The following is a 23879-nucleotide window of genomic DNA, read 5'->3' as shown; positions in this document are numbered from 1 at the left end:
GAGACAGAGCCGTTTAGGTGTGATAAAGGCTTTATGTGGTGCTAACTGTTGGTTGAACGCCACCTCATCCCTCCGCCCACAACCCGACAGTATCCACACTCTACTGCCAGTCAGCAGGCACAGGGATTGATAGTTAAATATAGCACGGAGACAGGGTGCAATATCATAGGATGTTTAAAGTTAGTGATGTACATAATGACAAAATAAGGAGAAGCTGTGTGGAAAAAATATCCACATGATTAAAGCCTTATTACGGCATTTCATGGAGGAGGTACGATTTGAAAGGACACCCTGAATCCTCATCAGAAAAGTTGGTGTGCAGACATAGTCAAGCTGAAACTCCAACTTAGAAAAAGATTAATGTGAATTATACACAGTACATGACTCTAAATTGTGCAGGAAAGACTCATTGTGATGGGGTAAGACTGCGTGGTTGGAGAAGCCACTAAAGTTGTGGAATAACTCTGAGAAATGGATGAGACGTGTTCATTCCCCAAATTGCTCATCTCATTTTGGTATTAGCATTTTTGACTAAGCAAAGCACACTTAAAGGAACAGTGTATCATTTTATTTAGTCTTTTTTTTTTCTTATTTAGAGGATAAGTATTGACACTGCACTTCTACCTGTCTCTTAGAGACATGCCTGCCACTTCTAAAGCTAGCTGAACCCCCTTCATAATGGATAAAAAACATTTTAAATATTCACAAACATCTGTCCTTTCTTTTTAGATGGAGAGATTACTATTGGCTAATAACTACAGTGGTCATAACTGCTTTTCTTATTTTGCTAGGAGCTAGCTCAGTGGTTAGTTAGCAAGTTCTTACAAACAATTTCCATGCAAATTACAGGCGAAGGCAGAAATATGCCAGAGACTGAACAATGACAAAGAGATCTTAGGTGCAGAGCCCTTTTTGTGAATCATTTTACTTGCCAACCAGTTGTGGAGTTCTTATTTTTCCCTAGCAACCAGAAGTTGCCAGGAGGTTGCCAACTGGTCTCTAGTCCAGTGTGGCTGATGTCTTAGATGAGCAATGCTGGCAGTAAGTGAAGTAGTAAAGTCAATGCTGAAGCAGGGGTGAGGAACAGCCTTCTTTCTAATTCTAAAAGGCCACAGTGTATATTTTAATATATGTAGTCTTATTTCCAACTAACAGTGACTCGGTTGAGGCAAGCTGTCAGACTTCTGTGAAACTACAAATGGTTTAGAAGCTTTTTTTGCACATATGTAGTTCTAGTCACTAAGACCTCAAAACAGACTTTGATGTACAAACCCAGTCGAGTTTTCCATTTAATTTGCTTTAAAACTGCAGGGAGATGGATTTTCCAGATGCAAAAAGATGGCTTCAAACAAAAAAATCAAGCTTCAGAAAACACAGAAAAAAAAAGGAAATCCTGACAACTGGTCTCAAACTACAAATGATCAGTAATATTTGAAGTTAGTGAGACCAAGAGAATAAAACAAAATGCAGACAGAAACTGAAGTACTACACATACACTGGCTCACACACAAATAAATATGTATGCACACTGTAAAGAACGCCTTTGTAAAGGTTGCAACTTTAAATAGGGTCTGATTACACAACAGATGCTGTCACTGCTCATTGCTTACATTTTCTATATTTGTCTACACATGTTGATTTTTGAACAGCCGTCTGTGTTTGCATTCTGTCGGTAAATGTAACTTAACATATAGCACAAGCCCAAGGTCAGAGCACCTCTTAGTATGCCCAGCAAGGATGCACACAGAGGTATGTCCTTTCTGGGAAGGATTGCATAGGTGGGTCGTATGTTAGCAGCCCGCCAGATTGTTCTTTATATACTGTCTTGCCTCTCTGCACGTGCTAGCAATGATATGCACACATGTGCACACAGATGTGTAAAATCCAATGAGGCATCAGATGTTGCATGCAAGAAGAGACTACTGTAAGTACATGTCTCACATGTGGCTTGAAAATGGTAGTACCCTAACATCTAACATCTGTTCGTGTCAACCATCCGTGAGCTGGAACGGCATCGAGCGCGCATCTCCACACATAAAATGAGATAAACTGACACACAAATCACCAGGCTGATGTAAGCTGTTTTCTCTTCTGTTTTATATAATAGGTAGTCCTGTCAGCTGAAGCTATTTGAGAAGGTAATGCCTCCCTGCCAGTGGGACACTTTTATGGGTATGTTTTAACGAAATGGTCCGAGTGGTTTGTGAAAACTTTCGCTGAATGGTGGTGTTTGAGGAAAATGCTTGCCTTGGGATTTTTTATTGCTTTGTTTCCACTTTGACTGTTAAAACTACATACACTACTTCAGCTGTCAAGCTGCTCTGCTCTGCTAGTCAACATCTGTGGATGACAAGCAGCTTAGCAAGCCAGAAACAGAGTGCTGAGTTTTTGACTAAACTTTCTTATCTCTTATCTACTGTCTCTGTGCTTAGAAAATGAACCTCTGGTGGCCGTGTGTTGTCTTCACTTGCATCCAGCAATATGTAGATACAGCAATCTGTTGTCTTTTTTTTTTAATGCACCATTATTTGATGAGAAAGAGAAGTCCTTTTTCGCAGAAGTGAGGCTTTTGTTTATTCCCTTCAACAGCATGCTACATATACCAGAGATTTTGGGTAACTGCTTTGGGAACTTAAGTGGTAATCTAGGCTTGAATAATCTACATTTGTAGTATTTAATTACTTACTTGGTTCTACCGATATTAGATAGCTTACACAAAGCTGTTTTATTAATGCATACATATTATTAAAATTTGGGATATAATTGTTGTATTGATGGATAGCAACTTGAAATGCTCCAAATATGCTACTACAGTATGTAATAATGTAAAGATAAGCTCTGGCAGACTTGGCTCTGTGCTTGGCTTTAAAGGGTTAAAGGAAGTAGAACTCGACTAAACCCAAGCTACAATGCTAAAGCCTGTGCACTTAAAGATCCTGCACATGTAACCCAAGAAAACTTTCACCGAGCTGGGAAAAAGATATACACAAAACTGTTTAAGTAATTACAAAGTATTTCTTATATAAAATCTTTATATCTTGGGAACTGGGTTCCAACTGACATCATTGGCATGATGTAAGGTAAGAAAGCAGGTGACTCATGCATGCTGTCTGCCTCCCCATGTTTCTTGTTCTTTTCTGATAAAACCAGATGATTAGATTGCTTAATGTTCTCTTTAACCTTAAATTGACCGGGGAAGAATAAGTTGTCTTGTTGATGAATTGAGAGGCTAGAAGATTAGACTTGTCAGACTGCATATGTAGGTTGAGCCAAAGAGCCTTATCCCCTTTTCACATGTGGTCCTGAAGCTACCCCAAATCCACTCCAGTTCCTCTGTGTACAGCCTGCCAGGGTGCACAGGGTAATTCAGGGTAAATAGACTATGAGGGAAAAAAGAGTTGCAACTTCCTGGAAGTTGCAGCTCTTGCTCTTCCAGGAAGTTCCAGCTCTCTCTTTTCTAATGGTGGCTTTTTAAAATCCACCAGTAGAAAGATTAATTTTATTTGACAATTCATTACTGAAGATGTTAGTCCATTTTTAAAGGTCCTTACAGGTGAGTTTTATGCTGTTCTTGTCATCTACAATTACGTGTGATTCATCTGCTTAGAGACCCAACTATCAATCGATTTTCTTAACCGCTTATCCAGTTTAAAGCCCTCTTGGTGCCGCAGTCTATCCCAGCTGAACTGAGCGGCAGGACAGGTTGACATTACATCACAGGGTTACCCCAGAGAGGCAGTCAACCACACACTCACATGCAAACTCTACACAGAAGGGTCATGCCTAGGCTGTTTTTGTTTTTTAAAAAACAGTTGGTGGTGAAATGCTTTAATTTATTGTATTAATCCTAAAATCTTCTTTTTCTCTTCATCTTCTTAAACTTATTAATATTTACAATGCTAATAAACAATAACCAGAATAATATTTTTAGATGTGCCAAATACCAAAACAGTATTGGTACACTTTCAATTTACCAGTTAACCTAGGTTCCAACTCCGGTTAGTGACAGAAAGAAAGAAAGAGCCACAGATCTCTTCAGGTTTGTTCTACAGAACCATCTATGAAGTTGGTCTTAGCAGCTGTTGTAAGATGAATCATGTTTCCATCTCTGCCTATCACAACTTGAAATCATTATAAAGACTGCAAAAAAAAGGAAAAACAAGCCTCACTTGGAGAAGCTTTGCAAGCTAGGAAGTTCTCAATGTAGCTAGCAGGCTCAATATTTAATGCCATCTCAGTAATGAAAATTTTCACATAAAAGACACTTGTAGCCACAGGCATTCACTTCCAAAAAAAATTTGGACAACCAATAGTTGCAACACTTTTGGCAAGTATTTCCTGTAGGATGACCGTTGCTCTGAATCAGGTGTGGATAGCTAGCTTGCTAGCAACAAAACAACAAAGGTTGCTTTACTTTGCTGACTCTAAACTTTAGCAAACACGTGTCCCTCTTCTGGATGGAGTGGTAAATGGACTGGTTCTTATATAGCACTTTGCTACTCTGTCTGAGCACTCAAAGCACTTTATACAACTAACTCATTCACCCAATCACTTCTTCTAAGCTCTTAAGTGCTCTATCTAATGTTCATACTCCGATAGATGCATCGGAGAGCAACATGGGGTTAGTATCTTGCCTAAGGATATTTGGCATGCAGACTGCAATAGCCTGGGATCGAACCACCACCCTTCTAGTTAGTGGCTGACCTGCTCTACCACCTGAACTACAACCTTGAAGATTTGAGCAAAGACAATTCAGCTGCATTTTACAACTTCTATTTATATAGCATTGGTTCACAGAAAAAAGCCATCTCAATACTCTTAATGATGCAAGGTAAAAACCCCAACGGTGGCATCCCATGAGCAAGCACTTGGCGATGATTAAGGAGCAGATCACACCAAATGACAACTTTGCAACCGTGCCAATCCTGAGTATTCTCATGCTGCCAAGGGGATCAACCCTTCATTTTTAATAATCAGATGGCATTTTCTCTAGCAGAACCCTAAGAGAAAATGACATTGTAGCAACTTCTGAAAAAAGCACTTTGTTTTTGCGTTCATTACAGCAGGCACAAAATTTTTACAGTCAGTTGCTATAATGCCTTAGCATCACTGTCATTGACTGAAACATATACACATAAGTGGGAAATAAATGCCATGTAAATTAATTTCCCCTTAAGCTTTTGTGCACATGTTTTCATAGAAAGTCTGCCATGATTTCAAACTAAATCACTCTGTAACAAATCTGGTCTAGAGAGCAAGATCCAAACAAAGGTTAATCTGTCAGAGAAATATTTTAGGTTGTAAGTTCTTGTCACGGTGTTAATTTTTATAGCGACCACATAATTGCGGAGAACTGCTGCAGTTAGTGCTGATGGAGGCTTTGAACTTCATCCTAAAATTTATTCCATTTACCATAAGCTCTCCAGACTCCAACAGCAGCTCAATCAGATACCATGGCCGCTCCATCTGCCACTGCGCTCCCATCATCATCCCACTGCAGCCAGAAAAATCAGAGGGATATCCTCAAGGAAATATCACTTTACACTCATTGTAATCAAACCAAGATATAACTGCAAGTATCCATTTCAAAAGGGAATAAGGCTTTCTGGACAAATCCTGACAGGCAAAGAAAGGCCAAGCTCAATATAGCCCTCAGATCACAACAAATTAAACACCTCTATTTTTCTTCATGGACTAATCCTGATAAATAATAGGAAAACACAGGTTAAGATGAAAGAAAATGTTGACAAATGATCAAGGAGAAGTCAATTAAAGGGGCCTTAATGAAGAATTGATGCAGGTTATTAAAGCTGCGGTGAGGATCATCAAGCAGCAGGCAGTCGGAGCAGATAGGAGATGGTAGGCAACAGGCCCTCTGTCACCGCTGGACCAAAAAATCAATATGTTGCTGTTGGTAACAACAGTTTCTCTATCCGCTTAACACATGTGGATCACATGGAAATCCATTTATCTTACAGATCTACAACACAACACAATAAACAATCAAACAGAGAACGATATCTTGACATCAACTGGCAGCGTAACTTTAGAAATGTGTTATAGTAGAACGCTGTTGCCTCTAGGGGCTGTTACTTTTTATTTATCCGCTTTTTTTAAAAGTGTGTTTGGGGGAGAATGTGCCAAATTGAGGCCAAGTAGTGAGCACAATCTGGTGACACACTAATTAGCGATGATCTAGGTGAAATGCTAGCTGTGTTAGCATGTGTATAAGTGTCTGTGGGCGATACACACAGTTTGAAGGAGCAGTCTGACAGCTGCTTTGCCTCCGGCTTAAAGCTCATTCAAGAACAGAATGGCGAACTAAGTTAAATAGAGAAGGCCGCTTAACCATGTTAAAAATGACTGTCCGATCTTGCTGACACATGGTGCCTGGAGATGAGAAAGACGATCGTTTTCAAGCTCAGAAAAAAAAAAAATACAGTCGCAAGTTTGAAAACAGTGCAAAAGAAAATGTGTCTAGAGGGATCAAATTTACAAGATGTTCAGAATGAAATTGAATTAACTATCCTACATTCCTCTGGGCATGCATGTTCAAACAGAACAAATCTACAATCAGCTTTCGTCTTGATTCTGCTGAAGCAAAGTAAGAAAACAACTTCAGAGTAGCAAAATAAGAAACTCAAACTTTATCAAACTCTGAATGGGCCTGCAATTACTTTGGCCAAATTAAAATGTGATCATTGAATGTTCATGTAATGTGTCAGCCTCTAGTTTGTAGACCGGCAAGCTACAACCCATTTTATTATTTCCCAAAGTATCTGACTCCCAATGAAAATGCTGCAAATGGTTGTCTCATGCTCTTGATGTGGGTGTGTTAAGAACATTTTACTGGCAACGTGCACGTCTGACTAATTCATCACCCTCTGTGACATCCACATCCAACTGACAGGCAAATCCCTTTCCTTTTATTTGGTGAATGTCTGGATGGAATGCGTAGCAAGTTGGTAAAACAAACTGCCATCAAAGCCTATACAAATCACTAATAATATAACAATTATAAAAATAACATTACATGAGAATAATATTCCAAACTCACTGTTTAATATTTTGAATACGTATTTGTATTGTATCCAAATACATATTACATATTGTATCAATTGCACTTGATTTAATTTAATTCAATTTCCTTTGTATAGCACCAAATCACAACAACTTTCACCTTAAGGTGCTTTATATTGTAAGCTAAAGACCCTACAATGCTGGAGAGGAAAAACCCAGCAATCGGACAACCACTTTGAGCAAGCACTTGGTCACAGTGGGAAGGAAAAACTCCCTTTTAACAGGAAGAAACCTCCAGCAGAACCACACCGAGGAAGGAGCAGGCTTCTGAGCATGACCAGTTGGGGGGGGGGGGGGGGGGGGGGGGGGGGGGATGCAGTGTGGGAAGGACAAGAGACAAACTATAAAAAAATAAATGTTTTAAAATTATTGGTAATGATTAAATGTAGTAGTTCTACATAAACACACAGGAAAAGAAAACAGATGAGTGAAGAAAAGTCCTCAGTGCATCATGTAAAGCCAGGAAGAATTCAGTGTTACCTGATTGAGCCCTAGCTATAAGCTTTGCTAAAAAGAAACGCTCTAAATCTCAATCTAAAAGTAGAGATGGAACCACAGGAGGTCCACAGTCTGAGAGCGAAGAGGTCAATTTGGATAATATGGTAGTGTGAGGTTTTCAGGACCTAGCCAGTGAAGAGAAGCTAATATGAAATAAATAGTCTAGGAAATATCATCCAGAGTAAGTATCTGGTTATAGACTCTAGGATTTCTATTTAGTACAATAACCTCAATTTGGTGGAATTTACAACTAGTAATGAAAAAATTATAAGGCATTCACCGGTGGCCACCAAAGATTAGTATCACTAATTCACTATCTTAGGGCTGTGCGATATAAGAATTCTGTCGTCCCGATAATGATGTAAATCACAAAAATGTAACATTTTCTGTAAAATTCTGTGAATCTCGGGCAGCTCGACTTGCGGGAAGTGTTTCCAGCTGCGCGTCATGTAGCTGGAGTCGAGTGTTTTAACAGATGCATGAAACTATACATTTTTAGACATAAGTTGTAACAGCTGCCGTTTTCTTTGTGAGTATTTATTACACAGCGTGCTGCGGGGAAAAGCCTGTTCTAATGTTTGAGTCTAAGGTTTCTAACCCTAACCCCTAGCCCATTAGCACCTGGCGGCTCTTTTTTACTTCTCATCCGTAAATAATCTGCTCTTTCACGTGATTCAGTTTATTTTGAAAAGTCTCAACAGGATCTTGAGCTTTATTGTGAAAGGCTTATGTGGAACATAAACAAGCGGACACGCAATGGTGTTACCGTCGTTGTTGCTAACCACAACGCATAAAAACAGCCGCTTGTCCGTCCGTAGTGTGGTTATATTAAATATAAGAGAAAGAGAGAACTTTAAGAAATTAATATAGCCACTACAGTGACCATCAAAATGATGAAAAAATATTGCTGTAAACAGTTTATTTTGCGACACCACGAAACAAACGATAGCGTAAAATTAAAAACGATAGATGTTTTTATATTGTCATCCAATATATATCGTTATATCGAACAGCCCTACACTATCTTATGAAACATTTCTTTTGTTCCTATGTTTTTGTGTTTAATCTGCTTTCATATTCATATATTCAACATCCTTTGTCTAATATATTCATTATCCCTCCTGGACATGTCCAAACCATCTCAAGCTGCATTCAACCTGATACATCGTAGCATGTCACTAACATCTCACTCTTGACCTTTCCACCTGTCGCCCTCTGATTCACAGACATGTAATCTCTCATGAAGAGAACCTGGAAGTGTGGAGGTATGCACTGACATACCTCCACATTTCCAGGTTCTCTTTATCAGTCTGCCCGAGGGCAGCTGTGGCTACAACTGTAGCTTGCCTCCACCAGTGTGTGAATGTGAGAGTGAATGGGTGGATGACTGGACGTGTAAAAGCGCTTTGGGGTCCCTAGGCGGGACTAGTAAAAGCGCTATACAAATACAGGCCATTTACCATTTACCATTCTTCTATCTGCTCCTTACTTGGTGTTAGCATTTCAAACCCGATGCAGATAACTAGGACACTTCAGTCCATAGATTAAACAACACCATCAATAGCAACGCTATTTTGAAGTTGTCTGCAACAAACAATAATACAAAACAAAAAAAGGTTACAGGTGGGTACAGTTGGCTGATAACATTGGCTGCCTGCATTGATATTATTGTTTTTTATAAAGCCACTGCCTCAATGGTAACTTAAGAGATGGATAATGTGGCTATCGAGTAAATTGCTAACAGTTAAACAGCTAACGCTTACATGGGTACTCCGCAGTTATGATAAATGTTTAGTACTTGTTCAGTGTTACTGAAATCAAAGTTTTACTGGCCTCTTGTTATGAAGGTAGATTACTTGGCAGCTAGTGAGGGGAGGGGCTATGTGTCTTGTTGTTGACATCAATGGTCCAATATAATTTTTTTGTTTCAATTATTATTTCAATTAGTATCTGAGTGTCTATTTTTGGACAGCCCTACCGTCAAACAACACTTTTGTTTTGTACAATTTTACACAATTTCTGCTTGAAAAAAGGCAAAGGAGGGCAAAGTAAGAGAAACATAAGACCTCACTTAGCTTGTTCAGTCTATGCTATATCACTAGTCATTAATAAGAAAGGCCAGGTGATCCCATTTTAAAAACTTTAGAAATACTCCTCAAATCTTGTCCCAACAATCAGCAGCTGTGCACCTCTAAACGGTTCCCTCTCATACTTGATGGGAATGTGAAAACAAAATAGCACTGCATTTTTAGGAAGCTCTTCCCACTGAAGATTTATTAAGAAATAGAAGTTAACTGGAATAGGAGGTTGAGTTGGCTGCTCATCGGATTGCTAGAAAGGCAAATCAAAACCCCTATTTGGCTCAAAGAAGACCTTTAGGGAGGTTTAGCTGGCTCTGGAGTGGTGGTGCACTGGTCTACTGTGCAGCAACACCTGCACAAGCATGACCTTTATGGAACATTCATCAGTAGAAAACCATTCCTACAGGAGAAGGAAGGGTGCAAAATGTCATGAAAAGAACGGCTCACCAAATGTTCCACACGGGAATGGATCAATCATGCTTTGGGCTTGTGTTGCAGCCAGTGAAACAAGGAACATTTCACTAGTAGATGGAAGCACAGGCTCAGTTAAATACCAAGCAAGTCAGTGTCTGTCAAAAGGCTGAATACACAACAACTCAAAATACTAACTCAAAATCCACAACGGACTACCTAAAAAATATCAAATAAGTTGAAGGTTTTCCATGCCTGTGACAACTGTGATTACAAAATATGCACAAAGTCTCGGGAATATTAGCGTAAGTAGGTTTATAAGGGTGAACTGCAAGTCTCTCTACTGACAAGCGTAGTGCTTGCCAAAAGGGTGGTACTAAATACTAACTTTGCAGTTGTTTTTTAAAATAAAAATATATATATATATCAATTACAAAACTAATCTGAATTAAAATATTAAAGGTCTTATAGTTATTAGCTGTTTTTATCTTAAAAACACTGTTCACCGGATTAAGAGCATCAACTTAAATAAAATAATAAAAAACAATCTGTTCTTTCTTAAAAGGATTCCAGATGACGTGATAGTTTTTCTGCCAACAAAATTGAGAAAGGGAAATAATAATAATAGCACAAGAAAAATATCCCAAGGAATAAAGATGAAAAGAACAAGATATGAAGCCAAAGTTAGCACAAAGGGGAAGGCTTGGGAAATAATGTGAGGAGAACGGTGGAAAGGTAAAATCAGCCATGGCCACAATACAGGCAGGTGCTGGTAGTAAGGGTAGAGTGGTTTGCTGGCTGTCATGTTAGAGCTCTTCCTCCTGGTCTTAAATCACACTGATAGTTTTTGAAGACAGCATGTCAAACCATAGCTATGAAAGAATTATACTCTTAGCATAGGTTGAATAGTTTCCGTCTGGTCTGGTTTCCTCTATTGTATCTAACCAAGGATTTACACATCTAAAACAGTGATACAAACCCTGTTGCTGTACAAACCTACTGTGGACCTCAAATGCCCCTAAAGCCAAAGGCCAGCACTTTTACATCACAGTCATTGCTTCATTTCACTTTACACATGGCGGTCTACCTTCATAACACGTCACTCGTCAGTACTTTTCTGCCTGCGCTGTTCATATTTTCAAATGGCCATTCTGCCATGAAGTTTCCCTCGCAGCTCATTTCAAACCAATTCAATTTCAGTAGTGTCAAAGGAGAAGTAGCATGGTTGTTAACTGTGATTTTATAAGCCACGGACGAAAAGAGAGAAAAATCTCTTTCTAGGAGGCAACAATCTTGACTTATCTGAACCAGAGCAGTATGTTATTGCACATTTTTAAAATGTTCCTATTTACTTTAGAGCATTGGTCAGTTGGTCATGCAAGTAAACTTAAATTTTGCTTGTCAGGACTAAGCGATAATATTCAAATCTACCAAGCAGCCACAGTTCTGTTTGACTCTTAGATAGACTAGTCTGTAAAGTTTTAATGAGTTTTGAATATTATTTTAAAAAATTAATATCAAACTACAGTGAAGCCCATGTTGAAAAGAATGAAAGAAAATGTTTTTCACCGATCATAATTGTTTTCAGTCAATTAAACACAGCCCTGTATTAAGATGTTAAACATGTCACATCAACAGTGGTCTACTGTATGTGTGACAGCGGGATATGGGGATAACCTGGTAATAACACCAGCACTCCAGACACTAGTCATTTATGTTTTTGCTTAAACGTGTACTTTTTGTCAAAAGGGTTAGGAAGGATTTGACAAGAATTCCCTCATGGTGTGTTTGCAAGGCCGACAAAATGGAGCTGTAGTACCGAAAGCCCTCGTCTTTTTTGATTGAATGCTTTCAGGTAACCTTGCGAATAATGAGACCTCGCTCAAAGAAACAACAACAAGAAGTCAGGCCTGACATTTCTCTGTAATTCCTTGTCTATGTAAACTGTCCCCGGTCTAACTAAACATACCCCTGCTGGGTTGAATCACCTTAATGTGAACTGAGCGTATGCTTAATTGAACTATTACTGCAATCTGTGTTGTCCCAGTAACAAGCATGGCCTTGCCTTTTTACTATCATATAATCAAAGTCTAGCCACTTATGTTTTGAACATTACAACAAAAATGTGATTAGGTTTTTCTTTATTATGGATTTAAAATGATATTTTTTAATGGGTTTTACAATTTGAAATTTAGTTACACTCCCAAGGGGAAATAATACACATAAGGAGCATTAGGAGATTGTGCGGTTCTTACTTGTGTAAAAACATGTCAGTTTAAACAAAAAAAAGCTATGCTACAGAGATCACATATGCTGACAATGCAGTGTGTATTTGGAGAGAACCAGAGGTGTATTGGAAGATTTGAAAAGACATAACACGAAGTGCAACTGGAAAAGCAGGAAAATTGAGCTGTAATGCTAAGACGGGGTGATAAGTAGATGTAACACTGTGCACAGAGGATCCTGTTAAAGTGAGACGAAAAGAACAGCAGCTAGCCATAGTTTTATGAAGAAATGTTACCATGTCAAATTTAAACTTTGATTTAGCAAAATCTATTATTTTTTGTTTCAAATCTTTTTTTCCTTTTTTTTTTTTTTTTTTTTACCTGAGTTGCTTTGGTTTCCACACAATGCTCGTTTAGGTTCAAGCACCAAAAGTACTTGATAAGCTCTTTTCTCTAGCTTACAATAGCATTCTCACAGACGTCATACAACCACTATGTCTCCTTCATAATCTTTCATAAATTATTGATTACAACAGATGAGCAGATAACGTCTGGCCTTATTTATAGGTAATAGTGGGAGCCTGCTTACTTGTAATATGTATGTTGGGCTAACATCTGATAACAGCATTGCAACTGGGCGGATAACTTCTTAATAAAGTAGTGGTAAAGAGTCCAGCATGAGTAAGATTTTACTTACACACAACACAATTTATAATACTATAGGTACAAAAACATATATTTTGAACTGGATAAAACACGGTAATTTTGTAACCAATTCAAATCCAAAACCATGAGTATCAATAAACCTTTTGATTCAATACTGAATGAGTCTTTACACTAGCAAAGGTGCTTGTTTAGTTGCTCAGATGCTTGGAAACATTTGATGCAATTACACCAGCGTGTTACTGTCTCTCTGTTTGGAATTCAATGACTGTCTTGTGTTTTTAAGTACATGGCATTCATTCTGTTCGCATGTTCTTGTTTGTGTAGTTGGAGTCTTTCAGCGCTGCTGAAACCCATCTCCCTAACTGCTGTGGTAATGCACTGTAGTCCAGTTGTGTTCTGCACATCCAAACAAATGAATAATTAAAATGTTTTTTAAAACAAGGCTGGATTGGATAACCTGCGTAGCGTTTTCTCCTCTTTGGCAACGCGGCAGCCTTTTTCCTCTGAAAATTAAACCAGACGAGCTCTATAAGTGTGAATGCAGCTACTCCTGCAATATCAGCAAGGGATCCCAAGAATAACAAATTGAGTCTTTCGGGTTGTTTTTTTCTTACCCTTTATTACACCGAAAAGGGAAAATAGCATTGAAAACCATAAATATCACCTCCCGCATTAATACGTAGCATTTTCATACTGTTCAGAAAAGTCTGAAAAGTTAAAATACATACAATAAAATACATTTGCCTCAAAGGAATTAAAAATACACTCATCTGATTGGATGAGTTGGCATGGAAACTGATATTAGGTGGACTGTGTATCTGCTAAATAAGGTTCTTGTATATTCTGATTGTTTGACTGATATAGGACTTTTAGGACGAACAACAGTAGCGATATTTCCTGATAATTCCTTTTTCAGACACACAAAACATAAACACAACAAATCTAACATTTGTTACATGTAGTTATTTAATTACTCATTTACACTATAGGCTCTGCCCAACTGCTCGGATCAGCTGGTTGTGTTTGTAGGAAACACTTGTTGCAAACAGTGAATTTGCATAGTGCCCTCTGGTGGACAAGCTATGCAACATTGACACTCATAACGTAGTTGAAAGATCTTTACTTTTTTAACCATCAGTTATCCACCCTTAGACTTAAATAAAAACTGAAATAACAATCACAACTATGAAAGCTGTCTCTGCTTTTAACCAAGTGCTTTCACTGTATAAGGCTTAATGTAACTTAAGTTACTGAAAGGGAAAATGTTGTGCATTAAAAGAGCAAGCAAACAACTCACATTGTTATAGAAAGGATCCAAACAAAAATCTGCTTTTTACGATCAGGCACAATCACGATCTGCTTCCACACTGCACATGGCACAAGTAGGTTTTTTCACACAACAGCAGGAGGTCACCTTGCCGAGGAGTTGAAAATGTACACCGGTCCTTAGCAGCTCCTCCTCAAACAACTAAATATAGAGCCAATGCTTCTGAGCCAAAATTAAAAACGATCTGAAGGGAAAGATCTCCCATTAATTACCATTATCTTGTTTAGCGGAGGGCTTTTTGGTGAAAGACTGCTGTCAAAGCTAAATTCATTAGTAAATATATTACTCCTGTGGCTTTGCTGCAATAAAAGTCACAGTGTGTTTTGCAAATTGCCCGCAAATCTTTTGCTGCCCTCAAAATAGCACCGTAACAATGACCAGACACTGAAAGATAAATCCAGATTGTGCAATCTGGACTTCAACATATTGAGGAATCATTATCAGTAATGCACAAGACCAATCGGTGACGAAAGAAATATGCTTTTCTTTTGATCTTCAGGAAGCCATTATCATATGTTTTACATCTATATTTTATGAAAACTCGCTGCCAGGAGAATCTGTAATACTGTCTGAGATGCAACACTGTAGAACAAGTGTTATTACACTCTGGCATAAATCGATGGATACCCAGAGCGCATCAATATTATAATAACTTGTCTACAGCCATTTTAAACTCATCCATTAAAGAGCAGCTATTATTTGGTAATGTAGATGTGCATCATATTGGAAATGTGACAGATTTTAAAATAGATTTACAATAGAAAAATAAAAATAAAAAGCAAAATAACATCACACGATATATGCGTGAGAGAGCAGGTGCATTATATCTGATCATCAATGAGCGTGATAATGGGCAGGACAATCGTCTATAAGTCGTGCAGCCGGTCCCACTGAGTTCAGCCGTATGGAAAGCGGGCCTGCTTCATCGTCTTACAATGGGGCATCCTTCATAGTAAATACGCTCTGTGCTATTTAAGGTGACACGACGCAAAACAGCTACAGAAAGTTAAACGCTCACTGTCACGTTCACTGGAAGGTGTACTCTTAACAGATGGGATGGCTGCAGTCATGATCTTCTGGGTTAGCTTACATAAAGCACTGAGACTTGCTCTATGTGATGTATTCTGCTGGAATGATTTGTATGCCCAAAAGTGTTGAGAGGTTTCCTGTACTCCAGGTACTGCTGTGAGGTCAGCTGAATAAAAGATGGGGGTTGGGGCAATCTGGGTTTCAATGCTGGTACTGACTTTAAAAATTTAAATAAAAACGAGGAGAATACGAGTAGTTAACTGGATGAAGATTGTTGTTTACTAAATTTGATCTGCTCTTCAGATTTTTCAGTTCTCTCCTTTTGTAGTTTGCACACCAGAGAGACTCCGCCATGCCACTTGGCTTCATCATCATTAGCAGAATAACACAGAGCGGTATTCGCACAGTTCACGTGGACTGCTGTTTCTAATAAAACTGCCCTGAATCCTTTGATGTAAGTGTTTGACTGAACTACCTGACATACCGTAAGGGTGCATCTGAACTCCCTATGCTACCACAGTGGTCCTCGATGTTCAATCATTTCAAGTGTCCTGAGCCGTATCTTGTTATTCTGTACTTTTGCTGAATTTATTTTCAGTTGTTGAGGAAGTCCTAAGATTAGTAATGCAAGCAGAATATTCTGTTCCACAGAAAATGATCGTCAAGGTCAGCCTTTGTTCTTCTGGTAAAACAATGGTCACAATGCAAGCGGCATAGAGGGTGGCTTGTAGAAAGCAGTAGCACGCTCTGGAGATACAGATGATCAGGTGAAAATATGGATGGTGTAATATAATGCAGATTTAGGTGTTTACATGAAGCTGAATTACCCATAAATCACTATGTACAGTAGAATTCCAAGCATGTGTAGCACATCAGCAGAGCAGCTTCTCCTACAGGTGACACGCTGAGGAACTGTATTTACGAAACACTGAAATTTCATATATACCCACTGTAGATCCCTGGTGGTCTAGTGGTTAGGATTCGGCGCTCTCACTGCCACGGCCCGGGTTTGATTCCTGGTAAGGGAACACCTTTTACTGAATTTCCCGGGGGGAACCCACCTGAGGGATTAATAAAGTTTCATCTGATCTAATCGAATCTATATATTTTGTAAAAATACACACAAAGTAACTCAAAGTGTAACAGAGTACATAAATAGAATTTTGGCTGTATTTTGTACATCTAACATGGGTTTTTACACCAAGTTGAGCAAGATACAGCATCTAGTGACTTAATGTATAATAAATAAAATACAACAAATCATCCTTGTGGGATGACAATTTTTACACAGGGCAGCAAGTTTAATGTTCAGGTATTTAAATGTTGTGTACAGTGCATGTTTTAGGTGAGAGACCAAGATTCGTCCATCCATCCGCTTCCACTTATCCTTTTCAGGGTCGCGGGGGGCGCTGGAGCCTATCCCAGCTGTCATAGGGCGAGAGGCGGGGTACACCCTGGACAGGTCGTCAGTCTGTTGCAGGGCCAACACACAGGGACAGACAACCATTCGCACTCACACATTCACACCTAGTGGTAATTTGGATTATCCGGAGGAAACCCACGCAAACACGGGGAGAACATCACCAAGGGAGTGGCACTCCAATTTCGTTGTACTTGTACAATGACAATAAAGGCTATTCTATTCTATTCTAACATGCAAACTCCACACAGAAAGACCCTGGCCTGATGGTGGAATTGAACTCAGGACCTTCTTGCTGTGCAGCAACAGTGCTAACCACCGTGCCACCGTGCTGCCTTGACCAAGATTCAAAAGAAGACAAAATTTGAAAAAGTTCCAATTTTTACATTAAAGCTCACCACTTAAAGTGATGCTTCAAAGCTTGCTCTTTTTATCAAATCCACACACAGGGGTTCATATTTTTCAGCAATGAATGCAAAACGTCTGCAGCTTTTGTCCGAATTTTGAAAAACATTTTTAAACATCGCTAGTATTCGGTATGCCGTTCAGCGCCGGTCAGAGTTTGATGATTGCTGTTCTGTATTTTAAAATGAGATCGTATTACATTACCTAGCATCTTTCTATTGGCCACGTTCTCACATTGTGCTTAGCTTTAAATATTGATTTGGTGATAGAGACAAAAAGGACAGTGGACACACAACGACTTCTTAATCACCGCATCAGTTTTCAATGACTTCCCAAATTATGACTTCACCTTTGTTGGGCTCCTGTAAAGCAGTGATTGAACTGCCAAGCACCAACTGACATGAATCACACACTCTTGTGTACTTTACACCGAGCAACAGTTCAATCCTGCAGCAGTGGCAGAAAGCAAGTGGTTATCTACAGTTCCTGCAGTTCTGCTGTATTTCACACTTGTCGTCGGTGTCCTTCAGCCGATGAGACTAGCGCTCGCCAGTGTCATAAAGCAGATATCAAATCCCCATCTAAAAATGTAGATGCTGACATTTAAATAACAGCAAAATGGGCTGCCGCCCTAATAAAAAGTATCGTGTCAAATGCGTCTCATTCATGTCAACACAGCCCACAGCTCCATAATAACCATCAGAGGAATATTTATTATAATATTTTTAAAGATGTCATATTTCAATGCCAGCTGGAGTTTGTACACCACTGCAAAAACAAATAAATAAAATAAAATAAATCAAATATTACAGCTGCTTAATGGATCACGTGCGAGGAATTTAAAAGGTGGATCTTTGTGTTTCAGGAAAGGTCACGTGTCCCTTTTTACTGGGCTTTTGCTTGTGTCACTAATGAAAAGACGCATTAACTTAGTGCATATTTTAATGGGTTTTGCCGTGATATTCGTCTCGGAGCGGGCGAGACAGGATGGCCCTTATCCTGGCTTATCTTATGGATCACTGTTATGTGATGTTGTTTCAAAGGAGGTTGCACAAGACGGTTACCATGGCATTTGCACAGGCGTTTTCTCCAGCTTTACTTTGCTCACAGATAATGGGTCAGGTCAAGCTATTCTACAGCTTCTCCTCTCTGTGGTCGTGATATGACTGAGAGCTGGGTCATTTTAACCTCCCTTTCCTCTGACTCGACATCTTCGGGCAGAAATTAAAATCTCCGAGCCTCCATTACAGCAGCTACAGGTTTAAGCCCAGCATACAGTAAATGTTTTATATCAAGAAGGGTTAAAGACACTTGGCTAAGGTACGGGATACGATGAGCGGATAGCAACAGCTCCCACAATTCAAATATAAACGAGCTGCAGATGGGTTTTAGTGCTGTTTTGTCCTGCTTTTTATTGTTCAATTTTTTTTAAAAGCCCCACCATTAGAGTGTTAAAGACTCCAAATGTAAGAAGTGATGTCCTATGTGCAGCTTTATGGACAGCTAGTCAGTGGTATTAAGTGTACTGCAGCAGTGACTATGGGTTACATCTAATCCCAAAGTTCAGAACAACAAAAATAACAGACTTGTGAAGAATGTTCTTGATAAATCTCTAAGGGCTCAGGTCAGTCCCACACAGTACAATTGTAAACGGCATGAGGGCTCTTTTGTGGAATTTTTGGACTCTTGATAAACACTTTCTCTAAGTGCACAACCCTGAAGACTCTCGTTGTGGAACTCACTCACAACTGAAAAAAGGACTGAGAGTCAAACCCAAGAGGTATCCATGGAAATATGAACATTAAAATAAGAGCATGTTAACTCTGCACAAATAAAATCAGTTTAAGTGGACTGGGTGTGCGTTACTCTAATGAAGGCGATTTCCTGTTGGGTATTTCTAACAGAAACAAACTCTAGCGTTCACACTAGTGATCAAACCTTCTCTGGATTAAAACACGATGCTGACTTTGCCATAACCTGAAAACATACTGTTTGTTTTGGAAGTGTAAATCTCTTCCACCTCTTCTTCAAGGTCAGCTTGGAGCACTTTGAACTGGATTATATGAGAACATATAAATACATTAGGAAATATAATATTTTTGCACAATTCAAAGTATCTTATTTCAAAGTATCCCCTTATTAAGGCTTTTCCCCCCAGTGTGTAATGTCTTTAGTTCTCTAGTTTATGTTTTTTTTTCTATTGTTAATCTAAAATACAATTTTGACACCAAAAATAATCTAAAGTTGCTCTAAAGTGAGAATTATAGCGAAAAGTAAACCCAGAAGGAATTTGAAGAAAATTGTCTGATCCAAGGCTTAGTCCCTGATAGTTTTCTTTTTTTGTGTGTGTTTTCTATTTCATCAAAGACAATCAAATGACAGTGATCACAAACTCCTGCCTTGTCTCTCACAGTGCAATAACACATGGAGTAACATGCAGGTTCAAACTGAAAAAAAAAAGAAATATAAATGCAGTTGGCTTTTGGTCTTGTGCAGCCAGATGAAAGCAATCTTGTGTGTGTGTGTGTGTGTGCCAACCTCAAACATGAAGTAACAAATGACACTTCATTTTACCATCGCTTATTACCTCAATCTTACAGTTATGAATCCATAAACCATAGAACAGCTTGCAAGGTCAGGATGCTAACGTGCATGAGCCTGTTCACCAGCTGCCATGTTCTACACGCTACCTGTTATTTCAAGACATGCAGTGACATCACTTAGCAGCAGTCACACAGGAAAGCACTGATGAGGAAATTCAGCTAAAAAAAAAAAAAGACAATATCCTGAAAGTATTAGAGGTATGAAAAATAATAATTAAAATCATATTGCTTTAAAATTCTGGGCTATGATGATGGAAACAAGCACTGATATGCGACAAGGCTGCATCATCCAAACAAACAAATACACCTATACAAACAACCCAACAGCTGTGCTGCTGCAAGAAAGCTCTGACTTTACGAGAGGAGAGAGAATATTAAAGTGAACACTTCTGAGCACTTCACCTTCCTCACCCAAACATACTTCATTAAACATTAAGACTTAACACGTTTTGTTCCAGATTGTAAGTCCCCCACCTTGTGTTCTCATTCAATCCATTAAGCAGCCGTTCTTTCCTTTTCGTCCCTTTTATCTTCACTTCTAGGCCATTTTCTCTCTAGAAACCGACTGACACCGAGCTTGCCACAGTATTAACTTTATTGGCCCTTAACTGTAGTTTATTGGATGTAGTGCTCTGGGAATGGTGGCAATCTCTGTATGTTCTTGAAGATTAAAGAAAAATAAACAATCAGATGAAGCACACGTATTACCTGCGGTGTATATGAAGAAGAATGGTCATGCTACAATTCTGCCATTCTGCCGTGCTTTTTTTTTTTTTTTTAAATTTTGTCTGATATGTAGTGAAACAAATTCCCACTAAAAGATGAAGCCCAGGGCTTCCCAGTCTTCAGCTCCATTCTGCTGTATTTGAGTAAGCCTCCTAAAATGCCAGCGCCGAGGCTGACGTTACGCAGGCCTAAGAAAAGCAATCACAGCTATTTGAACAGCACGCCAACAAGAGTAATACGAAATTCTTCAAAAGTCTACAAAACCACTTTATTGGTTTTCTAATGGATTTTAAATGTCACTTCTCCGTAGCTACAGGCCCCATATCTGTGTGTGTGTGTGTGTGTGTGTGTGTGTGTGTGTGTGAGAGAGAGAGAGAGAGAGAGAGGAAAAAACAACACACATTCACTCCTTTAAAAATGAAAATATACCATTTCTCATGACCTGTCAGAACAGAGGTCCTGTTGTCTTCCATTAACTGAGCACTGCCCAACCACCGCTGAATATTAATGGAGCCTTCCCTGGATCATCAGCATGTGCATTTAATTCACAATCCTATCTGCATCTTCTAGGGCACAGGCTTTTTTTTGACTCTGTGTGTGTGTGTGTGTGTGTCAGAGCTGTTGTGAATTTGTTGATTAGAGAAGACGTCTTCTGAGTTCAAGGCCCGTCACACACTGTGCTTGAGATGAGTTGCGTTGCAGCACAGAAGCATAATTAAGCTGTCATCAATAAGTGTAATGGAAAAAAAAACGGGATCATCAGAAAATAATCAATATCTCCACAATCGAGCGGGATCGGCAGCCCCGGCTGAGAATAGCAAGCCGGTCTGATTGACGGTCCCCGTGCATGATGAGCTGATCTCCAATTAAATCGCAGCCGTATCTCCCCGCTAGCCGCGCGGTTAAAACCACTTGGATACGCAAAGTGGACCGATCGCGTTAAGATGCCACAGCTTATCAACAGGCAAGGCCAATAGAAGGCTCCCACTGAAAGGAAGAAAATGTGTGCTATAGCAACAAAGTGGCTCGAGGATTTTACATGGGAATCTCATTCCTCAGTATTGACAGTGCGTCAGGACGGGCAACGTGCGCAATGTGCGAAGTCACCAAACATATTGCGCACACATGAAGCCCGCGGTAGACAGCAAATCTCCAGTCACGTTTGGGTGCTGGTGGTGAACATATGGCTTACCTAAAAGACGCGATGCAAGCACCGGAATTAAGATGAAGAAGAGGATGATGATGATGATGGCCCGTCCATCTAAGCACGATTCTTCTTTTCTATCCTCCGTCGGCGTGTCGATGATCTCCTAACTAGGCCATTTCTCCCCGGCTCGCAATTATTTCTCAGGAGAGCAACGCAGTCGCAGGCTTCCGCACATCAGCACACCTTCTCGGTGTCCGTCTTTCTCCGGCTTTTCCAAAAAAAGCACACCTCATACTGGCCCCCTCCTCCTCCTCCTCCTCTCATCCCTCTCTGACAACACCCCTGCTATGTTTCCTTCTCCACGGAATATTTGACTTTTTCTTTTCTTCTTCTTTTTTTTAATCAGGCGGAGACGCAGCAGCGAGTGCGACCCAAACACGGGAAGGAGAGAGGGAGAACGAGAGAGGGGGGGAAATGAACTCACAGGAAAATAAATGCGTAACGCTATAGCGTCAGGACTCGCGCGTCGCTTCAAAAGTCAACGCAGCGATCTGTCCTCTTTCTCTCCCCCCCATTTGCCCGCGCTGATAATAATCCGCGGTGTGCGTCCCCGCTGTGCCGAACGGCCCCCTTTAAAGAAAAAAAAAGATTACAGGTTGACTGACTTAAAACACGAAACAGCGCTCCAGCGAAGACACCCCACCGAAATCAGGTGTCCAATCTCTTCTTTGCGCGCTTGCGTGGTGCTCTCTCTTTCCCTCTCTCTCTCTCTTCACTTGGTCTCTGATGCTAAGGAGAGAAAGCTCGGAATGAGAAAACAGAACCCGCACCTTCCGATTAGCCCTGGTGCTTTTGGAACAACACCTGAAAGGCTGTGAATATCAGGATGATGCAGTGGTATTTATTTTTGAAGCCCGCACTGAAGGAGATCCCACTGCTTTTCAATCTCCCTCTCTCGCTCTCTCTCTGAGCGCAGTCTCAATGACTCTCGCGCAATATTTCAGTCTCACTGCTAGTTGTCATGACGAGGAGGCGAGACGCATAATTCGGCGGAAAAGGGCGCTCGATCTGCTGAAATACTCGCGTGGAAAAGCAAAACGCGTTTGCTTCCAGCGTTTATAGGTGATGATCTGTGCCAGGCTGACGTCAGATTTTTGTTTTCTTCTTTTTAATTTTTTAAATTTCTTTTTTGTTACTTTTTTGGTGGGTGAAATATGAAACACCGTAATATACGAATGCACGGGTTACATATAGAGCAATAATAATACAAATAACAGCAACAATAAATACTTACTTATAATTTCTGCTTCCTGGTTGAGTATATTATTTAAGGAAAATGAGCATGGATGCAGAGCTCAGCTGGTACACAGTAAAGACTACCTGCATTGATGTGACCACTAGGTGGCAGCACAAGCACAACATGCCAGCCAAACGTGACCAGTTAGTGTCCCTAATAGCGTATTCAAATTAAATCGTTGGGGTTCACCTCTATGCCGTGAATTGGCGCCATATGAATACAACTGAGCTGAATCAGTCCTGTTGGCAATCAATTGTTTGATGAATCTTGCCACGATACTAACTTTCTATTAAGTTCTGTTTTGTTCTTCGCTCACCCTCGAGGGAAATTCAGCTGCTGGATGCTTTCTCTGTTTGTCATTTGGTCCTCGACAGGTAGCATGAAGCAGGGGGCTTTAAAGCTGTTTTTGATCAAAGTAATTGCGGCTGCATCTGGAAGCGATGCCGATAGGAGCATTGAGGAGGGTAAATGGACTGCACTTACATATATCACCTCTTTACCCTAGCTCTTTACAAAGAGCTTCAGCATTTTTCTCTCTCATTTTAACCACGTAGACACCAAGACGACAGGAGGAAACTTGCTGAAATTTTGCCCAAGGACACAGTGGGCCCTAAAAGTAAAACAATGAAGACGGGGGCCAAAGGGAAGAAGTCAAGCAAGTCAAGTGATGATTGTTGGTCGATTCATGACTCATTAGTGAGTCTTCCCATACAATCTGTGAGGTGTATCATTGCACAGTGTCATGTAATTAATATATCCTTAGTGTTTATTTTCTTTATTATATTGTTTTATGTACTTTAATAATGAAGGTTTGTAAAGCAAGGCCACTTTTGACTCATAAACTAAGTTCAGACAGGTTGCCCTGGTAACAGACCTCAGAAAGGGGAAGTTATTGCAAGCTGCACAGGACGTTTTAGTGCACAGGCATATTAATAAATCAGACAAATAAATCAGACACAGAAAA

The 23879-nt window shown here is 39.8% G+C and overlaps 1 protein-coding gene across 2 annotated transcripts in view; it reads right to left on the bottom strand.

The window, feature by feature from the left end:
* The window catches only part of nlgn2b (neuroligin 2b), a 65994-nt gene extending 43325 nt beyond the window's left edge, over window positions 1-22669 (bottom strand). For both annotated transcript variants that reach the window (XM_085175348.1, XM_085175350.1), the window contains exon 1: window positions 21664-22669. The gene's annotated coding sequence lies outside the window, so the exon portion shown is untranslated. The remainder of the gene's footprint in view (window positions 1-21663) is intronic.
* Between the last annotated feature and the right edge of the window lie 1210 nt (window positions 22670-23879).

The sequence above is a fragment of the Neolamprologus multifasciatus genome, chromosome 10, assembly GCF_963576455.1.
Source record: "Neolamprologus multifasciatus chromosome 10, fNeoMul1.2, whole genome shotgun sequence".
In the NCBI taxonomy this organism is placed as follows: Eukaryota; Metazoa; Chordata; class Actinopteri; order Cichliformes; family Cichlidae; genus Neolamprologus; species Neolamprologus multifasciatus.
This window is presented reverse-complemented; position numbering and strand designations above follow the sequence as displayed.